A 15,075-nucleotide genomic window follows, 5' to 3' on the forward strand; every position below is an offset into this window, starting at 1 on the left:
ATGTAGTATCTTGCTAGCAGGAGATCAACAGGGATGTGAAGTCAAAGGCACTGTATGGGCACATTAACATTCGCCACATGGTGGCGCTTGTCCAAACTTCGGCACGTTGTGTCTGAATTTAGGTGGAAAGAAGTTTCCAGTGTGATCATGTTGCATAGTTAGACCCATTTTAAAGTTACTTTTCCAGGTTGTTGGAATGTATCATCGAGTACATTAGTAAAGAAATATATGAATGATATAATTATAATATTTTATTTTTCATCCATTAGGCAACATTGAAAGTTAATCTGTTGAATCTTCACTCTGATCATATTGCAGCCTTTGTGATTATGTACCAAGACTGTTATGTCTTTGCCATATTTACTAATTGTGTGAACTTTTTCTCTAGTAGCTGTATGTGGAGCAGAACATTGTACTTAAACTTGCTTTGAAGGGTGCTTCAAAATCACAATTTTAGAAGTGTCAAGCGAAATGACAAACTTCTGGAAGTCAGACCTTGAAACAGCCCAACACGATTCTCCTCACAATCTATGAGCTTAAAAAAAAGGCATAGGAATGACAACTTCATATTTGATCGCACCACCTGTCTTTGAGCTTTTGTTTATGGATGCCAGGCTTAAAAATTAAGAACTCACTTGCCATTTTCAGGATGAGCATGCAGTCGACCCTTGTGCGGTGACCAATCAAAAAGAATGTTTCTGAGAGGTTGAAAAAGCTGAGGTCACCCTTACATGTCATGAGTGATAATTAGTGCATGCTTTGCGTTCTGCTCCTTGTTAGTACAGTGCATGGTATGACACATTAAGTCAACACTGCAGTGTTTGTTGTTGATGAGAGGCACTCTGTGTCTGAGCCCTGATTTATTTGAGTGATGGATAGCATCTGACCCTCCATTAGAGTGCAATTGCTGTGCATGACCAAAAACCATTTCCTCTTTATACTTCTCTGTCTAAGCTCGGATCTAGAGGTTCTCCAGTGTGGCCTCTTGCCACTCCATTTCCAGGAATAATTTGTATGCTTAGTGCTTGAATATGAATTGCTTTTCTGTTCTCTCCATATCCAGCCTCTGAATATCAGTCCTTATAACAGAAGAATAAACCTGGTCCTACGTATGAAATTCTGCAGCTATCAGTGCTGTATAAATATATGTCTGGATAATGCAGTATTGTTAAGATTAGACTGACACAATCCAAATCTTTTCTCTAGCGGAAAATGCCCTACACTCTTATTAAATAATTGCTGTATAAAATGAAGTTTGACTTGTCTCAGGAAAAGTCATTATCGCATTGACAGTTTTGTTACACATAATTAGCAATTTATGACACGATGCAACCAAAAGTGTCTGTCTGACGCATTGACACGTCATGCGTCCCTAGAAAGTAATTGTAATAACTCTAACTTGGACAGATTGCCAAATTTAATTAAAAATGGATTGCTGTTAACTCTATGATAGGCTTAAGTTCAATGATATGGAAATAAACAATAAATTGCCTTCTAAAGCCACTTTTTGTATGGGCTAATCACTTGTTTGCCACAGTAATGTATTGTATTTTATATGAATTATTATATGTATTACATTTATTATATTTATAATTATTTGAATATTATTATTTATAATAATGTAATCATTATATATTGAATTACTTTTATTTGGGGGGCTTTCTCTGCAAATATCAATGTATGCGATTAATTGTTAATTAGATTAATTAATTACATATTATGTAATTAATTCAATTAAAAAAATTATTGAATGACGGCCCTAATATACAGTATATACATATTAACATTATATTTTTTTTAAGCTGACATGCGTACTCTGTAAGTACAGAATGTGAGTAGACTATATAAACTCCTGTCATAGCTTTTCAATCTGAAATGTTTTAATAAATCAAAACTTGTTAATCCAAAATTTTTGTGAATGCATGCTGCTAAACAGCTGGCTTAAGTCTTGATATACAGTAGCAAGACCATGTTAAACACTATGCTTTCATTCCACAGAAGGTACATGAAATAGAGTGATCAGATGGAGTTTGTGTGAAAATAGCAAGACACTCAGCTGAATAGTACTTTTCTTACACAAGCAAATATGACTGTTTGGAAAGAATTGCCAGATGTCTGTTGGAGATTGGCCCGTGGAGGGCCGTGTGTTCTTTATATATATTTAGTTCCCATTCACTGCATAGACTCATGCACAATGATATTTGCATATGCTTCTTGCTGTATAAAGCATCATTCACTTTATACCCCTTAGCTATTTCATATACATTTCACCATTCCATTGACTTCACTTGGCTCCAAATTGGAATTAAACATTGATGCCTGTTTGTAGACATTCTTGTTTAGCCCTCTATATGATGTACTCTTTAAATTGGCTCTACATTTTGTAGTCCAGCTACTCTTTAACTAAAGTTGTTTGAAGTCACCAGAAAGGACTTGAAATCTCTGGAAATGTTCCGATACTGCTTTCACCCATACTGTACTGTTAGTGGGGCCCAGAGAACATCTGCCCACACTCGGCCCTCAAACAATCACAGAAGGCATTCAAGTTCAGGTTTCAGATATTGAGTAGGCCAACACCCCACCCCCACAACACCTCTCGTGCTGTGTTGGAGCAATGAGCCATAGACATAAGTTAATTTCCTGTCTGAGCCCAGCCTTTTTGTTTAATTCATTAATTATTCTGGCTAATACAAAAACAGTGTCTGTCTGAAATGTCTTTGATACTGGTCTCAGACTTCGACAGTTTCCTTTTATGACCAGCATAACATGGCATAATTAGAGGAGAACTTATGTACTTATGTAAATTATATGGAAAGAGTGGGCAGCACATTCTTCCAAATATCTCTTTAGCGTTCCACGGAAGACATGAGGGTGGGAATTATGACAGAATAATTTTTTTTGGGTGAACTCTCCCTTTAAGAAGATAACAACACTTCCGGGTCAGCATTCAGTCCAACAATGATGCCCACTTGAATTCATCCACTGGAACATGTGCTTCAGTTTGGAGATGCAAGATGCATAGAAGTCTGAAGACAGAAATCTTACATTTACAAAAGTCATTTGGACCCACGGACCTGCCCACAGTAGGCCTGGATGCAGCTCTTGTTCTGGAGGTCTGGAGGTTGGATAGAGCCCTCAGAGGAACTGCACTCTCTTCAGCTGTGGCCCTGTGCTATGAGACAAATCAGTTCACAAGTGTTTTTGTTAGACTTACACCAGAGATGTCATGCGCCTATTTGTTTTAAAGGGGGGACAGTGATAGTCCTGGCACACTTGGTGCCCTAGGTAAGATAGCACATGAACAAAGAAAGAAATGGGTTGAAATTCCACTCTATTAGGTTTGTGCTTACTGTATATTGTTTAAAAAACAAAGCAAACTTGCAAATAAACTTGACACTCAGTGATCAGCATGCATTTTTGTTTTATGGAAAAAGCAGCTTCCAAGGGTATGTCCTTGGGACACAACAAGGCATAAGAGTTTGATATGACATGAGGGTGGATATATGGTAATAATTTTCAGTTTAAATAAAAAGATAAATGGAGTTGATTGAACTGAACAAATCTGACCAAAGCCAACCTTATGTAACAGATTATTTCTGACACAGACACTTTTTACCTACAATAATCCTACAATTTTATTTTATTTTATTTGAAGGAGCATTTAAAATTCACTTGGCTCAAAAATGATGGGGCACTTACAGTAGTTTGAATGGGCATGAGTCGCATGACACTTTTGACTTCATTGGGTCACAGTCCATGTGCTGTATTGCGATTTGATTCTTCATTTTACACAGCCACGTGGATGTCACGATTTAAGGATGTGTAGCTATGTGGTGTTAAAGGATCCTTTCACATCAATGATTTTTGCATTTGTGGGATTAAATCAAACCCTTCACACCACTTTGGTTGGTGGTTTGACACTTTGAGGTGGCATAGTAAAAGAATGCATACAGCCAAGGCAGAGATACATCATATTACAGTTTTCCAAAGAGCTTGAGTTTGTTTTGACTCAATTCAGAATATTAGATAGGCAATTTATATTTTTAATTATACATTTAAAAAAACAAAAAACATTTCAAGGACATTACGCACTACATCAGTTTGTCATCATACTGATTCTGAACCCAAACTATTTTTATGTTTTAAAGTCATGGTGTCCAGAATTTTGCTAATTTCTCATGCCATTGTTGACTCACTGTGAGCTGGGAGCAGGAGCCAGATTTTATCAGCCTTGGTTAAATGCTAACTGCTTGGAGGCAGTTAAGCAAACTGGCATAGTGACTGGACTAATTTTTTTGGTCTTCGGAATCTACTGTATTTAGCAATTATGTGTCCTTAAAAATAGAGATTTGTGCAGGAGATCTGGATGGAAATAAGGAGTTTTGGTTTTTGAGGTTAGAGGGTGATTGTTTCCATCAGCTGAAGTGAAATGGTGGTGTCTTTTCAATAGCTTTTCAAAATGTGAAACACATGCATGATTGTAATTTCAAGTATCAATAATCACATTGCAATCGATCCGTTAAAGGAATAGTTCGCCCAAAAATGAAAATTCTCTTGTGATTTACTTACACTTTATAGTAAAAAAGGACTTAAATATTGATCTATTTCTCACCCACACCTATCATATCACTTCTAAAGATATGGATTTATCCACTAGAGTCATATTGATTACTTTTACGCTGCATTTATGTGTTTTTGGAGCTTCAATGTTCAGGCCACCATTTACTTATATTGAATGGACTAACAGAGCTGATACATTCTTCTAAAAATCTTCATTTTTGTTCTGCAGAAGAAACAAAGTTATACACATCTAGAATGGCATGAGGGTGAGTAAATGATTAATTTTCATTTTTGGGTGAACTATGCCTTTAAGAGTGGATTCAAATTGCATGACACCATTGAGTAAAAACTATCAAATCTAAAAGAGAAATACATGCTTAATGCCTTTGAATAATATTTTATTATTACATAGATCTCTGGAATACTTGATTTTGAATACTCTTGATTTTTTTAATTATTCAATTGTGGCATTTAGTGGTCAAATATATATATTTTTTGGCATAATGGCAGGGAAACTGTAGAATTGACTGTTGTCCCAGGCAACAATTTCCTACTGTAGCTGTCTTAGTTTTGTGTCTTTCTTATTACTTAGTAGTCTCTTCTGACATAAAATTATTTAAAGTCAAATTAACATTTCATACCCATTTAGCCATGTAATATGCGGGAGAATGTACAGTCAGTTGGTCATTATCACAAAATAAACACCTTTATGATCCCTCAGCTGTTGGGGGTCCTGATCACATTGTTAGGGTTTGTTTTGCAATAATGACTGTCTGACTGTACATTATCCCTTAAATATGTATTTTGGACTTCATATAAAGTATGTAGAAATTGTCTATAAAATGCAGGCAATAAAGAATCTAGTAATGGCCTGTAAAACTGCTTTTTCCTCACACTGAACTGTGAAGACAGAGAGCAAATTTTGAACCAAGCTTTTTGAGTTTTCCTCATGTCACATGATGTTTGCTGTTTGAAGCCCATCTAAGCTATGTAAAAAAACATAAACATATTTAATGAAATAGTACATGCCATGACTATGTGTGTGAAAAAATTTCTCCCTGTCCCATTCCGTGATCAAAGCAGTTTCTTTATCTAATAACCATTTTCCTTCTCACACAATCGATTGGGCCAGACGCTGACATGTCAGACCGCCCAGACAAACAGAGAAATGTTTTGAAAGCGCCACAGAGTCACAGTGTTTACACTCTTCAGGGAAGTTATCATACAAATGGCTTACTTATAGTTGCCTCTGAACAAACTGCGATTAGTATTTGAAAGGTGATGTGCTTCATTTTGTAATGTTGAAATACTTTTTCCAATCCCATCTTAATGTGTAGGGAGCCTGGGTAACTCAGCCAGTATTGATGATGACTGCCACCCCTGGAGTCGCGAGTTCGAATCCAGGGTGTGCTGAGTGACTCCAGTCAGGTCTCCTAAGCAACCAAATTGGCCCGGTTGCTAGGGAGGGTAGAGTCACATGGGGTAATCTCCTCGTGGGCGCGATTAGGGGTTCTCGCTCTCAATGGGGCGTGTGGAAAATTGTGCGTGGATCGCGGAGAATAGCATGAGCCTTCACATGCTGTGAGTCTCCACGGTTCCATGAACAGCGAGTCACATGATAAGATGCATGGATAGACGGTCTCAGAAGCGGAGGCAACTGAGACTTGTCCTCCACAACCCGGATTGAGGTGAGTAACCGTGCCACCACGAGGACCTACTAAGTAGTGGGAATTGGGCATTCCAAATTGGGAGAAAAGTAAAATAAAAGATTAAAAAAAATATATATATATATGTAGAGACAATGATAAGTAAGCCATACATTGGTTGATTCTCCTGCAAGTGTAAACACTGTGGCTTGGTGGCACTATCATTGCTCTGTTTTAGCATGCAGACCAGCCTGATACAGCAACAATGGGGACGGGACTACTTATTTAATTAGCATACATAGCCATTCAGAATCACATCTGTTTTACTGTAGGTGTAGATAGTGTTATGAACTGGTCTAATAGTTCAGTTTAAGTCAATGCTTAAGACTTCCCAATATAATATAGAGGTCATTTCTATTGTCTTAAGCACAGTAAAATGAATTATGAGGTTCCCCTGCCCTTAACCTTTGCTGTATAATTATATAGACCCATCTGTGTTCTCAGAGTAGAATTCATGAGCTGAGAAAATTTTGGCATTGTGGAGATGAGGCTTCTGCTGCATATATCAGGCATGCCTAATCTCTGTCAAATGGTGCCTCCTTTCTCACTTGCATGTGAAATGGACACTAGTGGCTGATGACAGAGCTTGAATTGTGGAGTGTCTGGCTTGCGGGACAGAGGGTGTTCCATAATGTTCATCTTATCCCAGCCATCATGTTAGCCAGAGATGCCAGGCATTCCTCAGAGACTTCTCTCACTGCTTCCCTGCTCCCCCAACCAGATTGTCTTTTGTGTCCTCCACAGTCAACATCTGGTCCTTCGTTTTGGACCTCTGCCATAATTGTAACTCTTCCCCACTGTTATACCATCACAAATCCCTCTAAATAGTTCTTCCCATGGTGCATGATTATCATCAGTCATTGACACCTTCTCACCTTTTAACTTTGAATGCAGAATTCCATAGCTGTTTTAAAGACATTATGAAAAGCTTGACGAGTGTATGTTGTTTTCTCTCCTGTGTTGGCGTGTTGAAGGATTTGACCCTTATTGGAAATAAAATAAAATTAAGCAACATCTTGAATATTGCAGTGATTGTAATGTGTTAAGTTTCCTAAAGACTGTGCCATTAAGTTTCCTAAAAACTGTCGTTAGATTAGTTTGTGATCTCTCCTTGTGCTGCAACAAGAGTGTAAGAGTTTCATAGCTGAAGTTTGGTCATTAATATTGTAACCATGACTGTAGTAACCATGGTAGATTTTTTGGGTTAGCCATGGTGTCGTTTTAAAAGAGTAGCTTGACTGTAGTTTGACTACATTAAGTTTTGAGTAGCTTGTAGCTTGTGAAGCTACAGTTTCAAAGTAGCTACCCCAACACTGGTTTCTAGCCCAAAGCTATCGTATGACTTCAAAAGTACACAAGTCATATCAACCACTTTGATGATAATTTTAAGGTGCTTTTGCATCCTTTTTGAAGCTCATAAGCCCCAGTCTAGGGTTGCAACTAACGATAATTTTGATAATCGATTAATCTAACGATTATAAGAACGATTATTCGACTATTTGATGATTATTGCAGTGATTAATCTTTAGCTCTTAACTGATTATTCAGCTTGTGCCCCGACATAAAAGGTTGTATAAAACTGCTTACTAACAATAACATCTTTTAAAAATACCTCTAAATGACAGTCACTGAATTAAAGGATAAAAATACTTTTTATTAAGTTTAATTCAGTAAAGAAATTTACTGCAAAAAATTATATCGTTATCAAGTGTTTTTGTCTTGTTTTCCATTTAAAATTGTCTAAAAATCCTTAAAATAAGATACATTTACTTGAGAAGCAACATATAAGATATTTAGACTTGCTTTAAAAGAACTGTGACAAGGAGGAGGGCGGGGCCGTGAGTGCGCACGGCCGGCCCCCAATCAGGCTAATCAGCCGAGGAGAGGGATAAGGACGAGCCGGATGCGGCAGTTCGGGAGAGAGAGAGCCACACGCAGCTGCCGTGTGTGTTCATTTTTCTCTCCTGAACTGTCGCATCCGGCTCGTCCTTATCCCTCTCCTCGGCTGATTAGCCTGATTGGGGGCCGTCCCCGCGCACACACGTCCCGCCCTCCTCCTCGTCACAAGAATGCATCTTAAATATAAGTGTATTGCCAATTTTCTTCATGATAAGAAGTGCACAGTGACATGTATTATGATTCAATAAGTTGCGAGTCATCATGTTATAATCTAGCTGCAGCATGCGCGCGCTCGAGGAATGAGCATCCCCATGACAGAGTGTGCCTCAGCCAGGTGCAGTTTCAATCTCTCCCCCTTAGATTGGGTAACTTCACGCATCTCAAAGAAGAGGCGCTGACCGCACAGAGAAATGCCAGTTTCAGAGTTTGTAGTTATTTTCATGATCTGCTTCCTTATTATTTGAACTTTAATAAAGCTATAACGCATTAAATATAACTGCATTTAACGACGGAGTGCTTCCTTTAAAGAGCTCCGACTCTGCTTATTCCACAACGAGAGTGCTTCTGTAATTACTTATTTGGTATTTTTGTATAATTCCCTCATACTTTGCGATCTACATCACCTGAAGACGTTTGGAAAGTTTAGAGTGCATCTGGACTGTGAGCTTTGTAATTCTTCCACTCCTCAGTCATGCGCGAACTGCAGTGCTGCTCTCGCACATCATCATTAGAGATTAATGTGATCTCATATTACGATAAATGAGACCAAACGACTATTCAGCAATGAATTTTTTTTATTGTCGATGTTGTCGATAATGTCGACTAATCGTTTCAGCCCTACTCCAGTCCCCATTCATTGAAACTGCATGTAAAAGAGTGACAAGTGCATTCTTAAAAATGTCTCCTTTCGTGTTCTACAGAAGAAAGAAAGTCACACAGGTTTGAAATGAAATGTGGGGGAGTAAATGATGACAACATTTTCAGTTTTGGGGGAACTATCCCCTTAATTTTTTTTATTTTGAGGTATTTGTTAGGAATTTGTAAAAATGTGACAAGATTGTAAGGACAATGGTATAAATAGCAGCATTACCTTTTTTTCCCAGTGTCAAAAACGACTCGTTCAGTGATCCGTTTTAAAGGATTCATTCTAAACTCCTCCTTTCAGAGAGCCTACTCTGCTCTGATTGGTCAGATGTCCCAGTCTGTTGTGACTGGTCTACTGCTTACAGTGCGTGTCGGAAAGGAAACACCCACTACCATATCCGAGTTTCAGCTCTGTCTGAAAAAATTTCTGTTTTACCTTACCAATTTGAGCCTGAGTCCGATAGTGATACATTGGAAGATCAACCCGAACCACCATCGCAAGCACGACGAGAACAGGACGTTTCTCAGTGGTAAGTTTATATGTAGTTTGACAATAACATGAGTTATCCGGTTAGCAGAGGCTAACAGCTAACAGGCTAACAGCCTGCACTGGCTGTACATGTATACAGACCGGAGGCGGGTTTTTTGTTACCAAATTACGTAGGTTAGTACAGGAAGTAAGTCTGGAATTATTAACGACTCGTTTTAGTGTTCAGAATTGGTTCTTTCTTTTGAGAGTCAATAACTCCATTTGTTGTGCACTTTGATTTTTGAAACTTTGCAGACTTTTTTTACATTCACAAACAGCATATAACACACAACATGAAAGGTAATATTTGAAAAACCATAATAGGTGCTCTTTAATAGCATCTCTGATTTAACACTTTATTTTACTGTGCCTGTTACACATATTACATGTTAAAATTAATTACTATGTTGTACTGTAGTTATTACTAATGTATTTACATGCAGCTGCATGAAACAAGTACACAGTAGGCTACATAGTTACTTTGTACTTACTGTATGTAACTATACAGTAACATAGACATTGTAAAACAAAGTGTGACCTAAACTTCAGTAGCAACAATGGTGTTATAGTTGGTAAATTTTATTTATTTGTGTGAATCAGTTCAAATTGTCCATTTCAATAAATCAATTCAAAACTCTGATTCAAAGATTAATAGAGCTGTTCAGTCAATTTGTAGGCAAACCCGGAAGTTTAATTCGCCATGGGTTCCCTCGGGATTTTACTATGAGGTTTTATAATGGGGTTTTTCAACTTATGAGTAAAATAAGATCTGTGGTAAACATTACTTCACGATACGTGGACGTTTATATTACGCACTTTCATACCTCAAACATGAATTTTGAAGCCGCCGTGTGATTTAAAAAAAAAAAGAATTCAATTTAGTAGGCTTCAGAATTCATGTTTGAGTAATGAAAGTGTATAATACTGTATATGTTGTAAAACTGCCCTCCTGACTGCGCTCACTTCCATCAAGAGGGTAGGAGACCTGCAAGCGTTCTCTGTCAGAGAAACGTGCCTGGAGTTCGGTCCGGGCTACTCTCATGTGATCCTGAGACCCCGACCGGGCTATGTGCCAAGGTTCCCACGACCCCTTTTAGGAACCAGGTGGTGAACCTGCAAGCGCTGCCCCAGGAGGAAGCAGACCCAGCCCTGTCGTTGCTGTGTCCGGTGCGTGCTTTACGCATCTATTTGGATCGCACGCAAAGCTTTAGGATCTCTGAGCAGCTCTTTGTCTGCTTTGGTGCACAGCAGAAAGGAAGCGCTGTCTCCAAGCAGAGGATCGCTCACTGGCTCATTGACACCATAACTATGGCATATCACGCCCAGGACATGCCGTCCCCAGTAGGGCTACGAGCCCATTTTACCAGGGGTGTAGCGGCCTCCTGGGCCCTGGCCAGGGGTGCCTCTCTAACAGACATTTGCAGAGCAGCAGGCTGGGCAACACCCAACACCTTTGCAAGGTTGTACAACCTCCGGGTGGAACCGGTTTCGTCCCAGGTAGTGGCACGCAATACATGCGGATAAGCCCAGGATAGCCGGCCGGGTGTATCGCTTGCACATAGCGCCTTCCACCTCCTTTTGAGCTGAAGACGTGCACCATTAATTCCCAGTAGAGTTCACAAACTTTGTTCCCTGGTTGACTTCCTCCGAGCCCTGAGGCAGTCGAGTTTTCGTAGAGACTTGCTGCCGGCCCAGTACACGTGCTAACTAAGAGTCCTGTTCTGGGGTAGGTGCTCCACATGTGGCGGTTCCCTGTAAGGCTAACCCCATGCGATGTATATCTTCTGCTAATTCGTTTCCCTGTTGGCAAACTGCGTCTTCCTTGGGCAGAGCCCCTCTGCCCCAGTCTCCATGTTTGTAGTAACTCCTCCCCCATTGGGTAGGATCTACCTTGATGATTCTCCATATGGTCGGAAAGACCATGTGACGTATTTTTCCACTTAAATATCCCCCCCTCTCTTTGGGCGAGGTGTGGTCTTCGCGGTGTCTTCCCCTTGGGAGGGACACCCCCTGACTAGACCTTACGGCCAGTTGGATAATCCCCCTTCTTTTTTAGGGAGTGGAAAAAGAGAAGGGGAAAAGTGGCCACGACTGGGTTAGCCTGTCTCTATCTTTTGGGTAGTTGACTTGTCCCCAAAGGGCCGTTCGACACTCATAACTATGTTGGGGGAGGTTACGTGTCGACCTGGTGTGCTGGCTATGAGGCACACAGTTGTCTGCCCGCCACACACCACCAGTTCACGTAACACAGTTCAGCCAGTTGTGGCATTTCGTATAGGGACCCCTCGTGTCACTACATCGACACAACGTTGAGTGAGTGACAGATAGGGAACGTCATGGTTACTTGTGTAACCTCCGTTCCCTGATGGAGGGAACGAGACATTGTGCCCCTCCTGCCACAGCGCTGAACTACCCGCTGAAATGGCCGGACCTTATATCGGCTCCACAGCATAAAACCTGAATGAGTGGTCGCATACCAGATCCTTTTATACCTGTATGTCCAGGGGAGTGGCATGCAAATACCACTCGCCAATTTTCATTGACCATTTATCAAAGACCAGAGGTGTCTCGGGCTCCCAAGAGTGACCCCTAGTGTCACTACATCGACACAACGTCTCGTTCCCTCCATCAGGGAACGGAGGTTACACAAGTAACCATGACGATTTTTGTGGTTTAAATTGCCGCAATGCAGATTTTAACTGTTACTTTGTGGCTTTTATTTTGGAAGATCTTCTTGTCATTGTAATATCATATGGCAGTGCAGCGTGTAAACCTTGTGTGTCAACCCAGTGTTTCTTTTATCTGTTCCTCTGTGACTCAGACACTACATTTAGTTCTGTTTTTTTATTTTTAGACTTCCTTCCTTGATGTTAACCACAGGGAAAAGACCTTTTACAGCCTTGCAGGGGATCCATTTGCATTGTTGAAGCAAACCAGGTAGTAAACAGCCACTAGCTCAATCTTTGAACCCCAAAGCTTTTAGCTGGTGAATGGGGATAGATGTTCCTCAGGGAGCTAATGTTGATAAGCAGTGGTAGTGGCTTCTTCTCTCTCTTCATTTATGCAGCTTAATAATTGATGGTGTTTCCTGAAACACCAATCTCTGCTGATCCCAAAGATCTAAGAAGCCTTTTAAGACAGTGTGCTCCACAGAGCCCATATGACTGTCTCCTCCTCAGACAGACCCAACAGCTTTTAGGTCTGGGTCAGCCAATGGTGAACAGGAATGTCTGTGGTGTTTGAATCAATGAACAGCTCTGCCTTTATCTTGGCATGAAGGCTCAAATGAAGAATGTGAAGAACTTTAAATGTAATCATTGTCTGGTTCAGAGAATAGTTCATTCAAAAATAGGAATTCAGTCATTATTTACTCAACCTCATTTTGTTCAAAACCTGAATGCCTTTCTTCCTTAGGCAGAACACAAAAGGATTCATTTTGTAGAATGTACTGGTTGCTCATTTTTGTACATTTACAATGAATGAAGACTGGTGCTTTCAAGTTTCAAAAAGGACAATAGCTTTGGTCTGTTTCTAACAGTGTTGGGGAGTAGTTAACTACTAGTGACGCTACTTAATTTAATTTTTCAGTAACGAGCTACATTTTCCAACGGATAGCACTGTAGCATAGCAAAAAGCTACATTTGTCACATTGTACTGCGAACACAGCAATGAAGAGTTGATAATCAAACACGCCTACCTAAAACATCCTCTCTCTCTTGTGTAGTGCTGGGAAAACCAAATAATTTAAGTGAATTAGTTCTTTTGGACAGTTCATTTAAATAAACCGGTTAAAATAAACATTCCCTTATATTTAATGTTGAGATCTCCGATTCACTGAAGCGAGTCTGTTCTTTCAGATGGTTCATGTAAATGAACTAGTTCACATAAATGATTCTCTGGTTCACATGAGCCCTGCACAACATTAAAGGTACTATGCCCTCTTTTTGAAGCGAAATATTTAGTGTATTGCTGCTGTTTACCACTATATTTTCATTCAGTCATATAAAATAGGGTGCTTTCTAGCATACTAAAAGTATGTTTTATTTATTGTTGTCACTCTATAGTTCAGTCATGACAACTCTCTGAAAGATTTAGCATGCTAATATGTGTATGACATATTGATAGGATATTGGTCTTGGTGGACAAGATGTGCTACACTGCTGCTGCTGCTGCTGCAGCAGAGTAAGTACGGAGACTTGCTACTTCTAGATCATACACAGACATACTGAATTAAGCATGAAGACATGTTTCTGCTGCTGCACAATTAGACAAAATGCAAGACATTCTGCATTGATCATGTTTGACATGCTTCTGCACAAATAGACATAATAACAAACAATCCCCATGTAACAGATCTAGACAGGTAAAGCTGGGTTGGAAATACTGTAAATCTTGCAGCGCACTGCAGTGAAACCAGCTTGTCTGCAAAACTGAGCAAATTAAATGTTACACAAAGAGAGAGACGCAAGTTAATTGGCTACCAGATTACATGTCAAAGGACCAAACAGCTTACACCATGCGACCCGACTGGCCTAACATGTCACATGTAGTAGTCATTTTTACTACAAATACCATGGTTAAACTACAGTTACTGTAGTAAAACCATGGTTAATTTTCATAAGGGAATGTCACATAATTAAATATATATAACTGAATGCATAATTAAATAATATTATCCGATTGTTAAATATCTATAAATATTTTCTTCTTTAATCTACTTCAATCTAGCTACTTTTTGTTAGTAGTTGTTTTATAGCTAACTAGCTTGACTTTTGTTTAACTACTTTAAGTTTTGAGTAGCTTGTCGCTTGGAAATCTACAGTTTCTAAGCAATCGTATGACTTCAAAAGTGCGCAAAACGTATCAGCCATTTTGATGATAATTTTTACGGTGCTTTTTTCTCCTGGGTAAACCAGTCTTCTCTATGATCTTCTGTTTAGATTATTCTGGCCTTCACAACATGAGGCTTCCACTTTTTCTGTCATCACAACATTCCATTTCTAGAGATGTTTTACTTAAGAAAGTTTTTCATCTGTTGAAAGTGTCTTTAAAAGCTCTCCCACACATTCATTGTGTGTCACAGGGTGAATGCAGGTCCTTTGGCACCCTTGGAGGCTTGTGATGCGGAATCCTGTATCATGCCAGCTTCAATCACACCAAAAAAGGAATGAGCTACTCTCTGGAGCTCCATCACATTGGCGGCAGCAATTGCTTCCAGAGTTACTGGCTATCTTTAGAACTAAGATCTGCTCAACCAATGAGAGGTTTCCATCACTTGTCCATCACCAAGTCATGTAACTCTGTGACATCACAATCAATGCAGCATAAATAATGTCCTGCTGGTTGTTCCCATACCCCAGAAATCGGTAGCTATTTTTGCCTTCCCCAAGCATGCCATGAGCCTATGGAGATGATTTGTCTCAGACGTGGGAAAAGGGATGGAGGGGAAGTGGAGGATCATGGGAGGAGGCATGGGGGAACAGTCCACAGAGATCATTCTTAAAGTGCACTCCAGAG

The 15,075-nt window shown here is 39.6% G+C and overlaps 1 protein-coding gene across 3 annotated transcripts in view; it reads left to right on the top strand.

Annotated features, from left to right (window-relative positions):
* Positions 1 to 15,075, top strand: part of LOC127430238 (cell surface glycoprotein MUC18-like) — a 70,624-nt gene that overhangs the window by 13,773 nt on the left and 41,776 nt on the right. Inside the window, exon 2 of one of the 3 annotated variants that reach the window (XM_051679886.1) lies at positions 4,790 to 4,826. The exons of the other annotated variants lie outside the window; for them this stretch is intronic. The gene's annotated coding sequence lies outside the window, so the exon portion shown is untranslated. The remainder of the gene's footprint in view (positions 1 to 4,789; positions 4,827 to 15,075) is intronic. 3 annotated transcript variants of the gene reach the window in all.

The sequence above is a fragment of the Myxocyprinus asiaticus genome, chromosome 39 (assembly GCF_019703515.2).
Source record: "Myxocyprinus asiaticus isolate MX2 ecotype Aquarium Trade chromosome 39, UBuf_Myxa_2, whole genome shotgun sequence".
NCBI lineage: Eukaryota > Metazoa > Chordata > Actinopteri > Cypriniformes > Catostomidae > Myxocyprinus > Myxocyprinus asiaticus.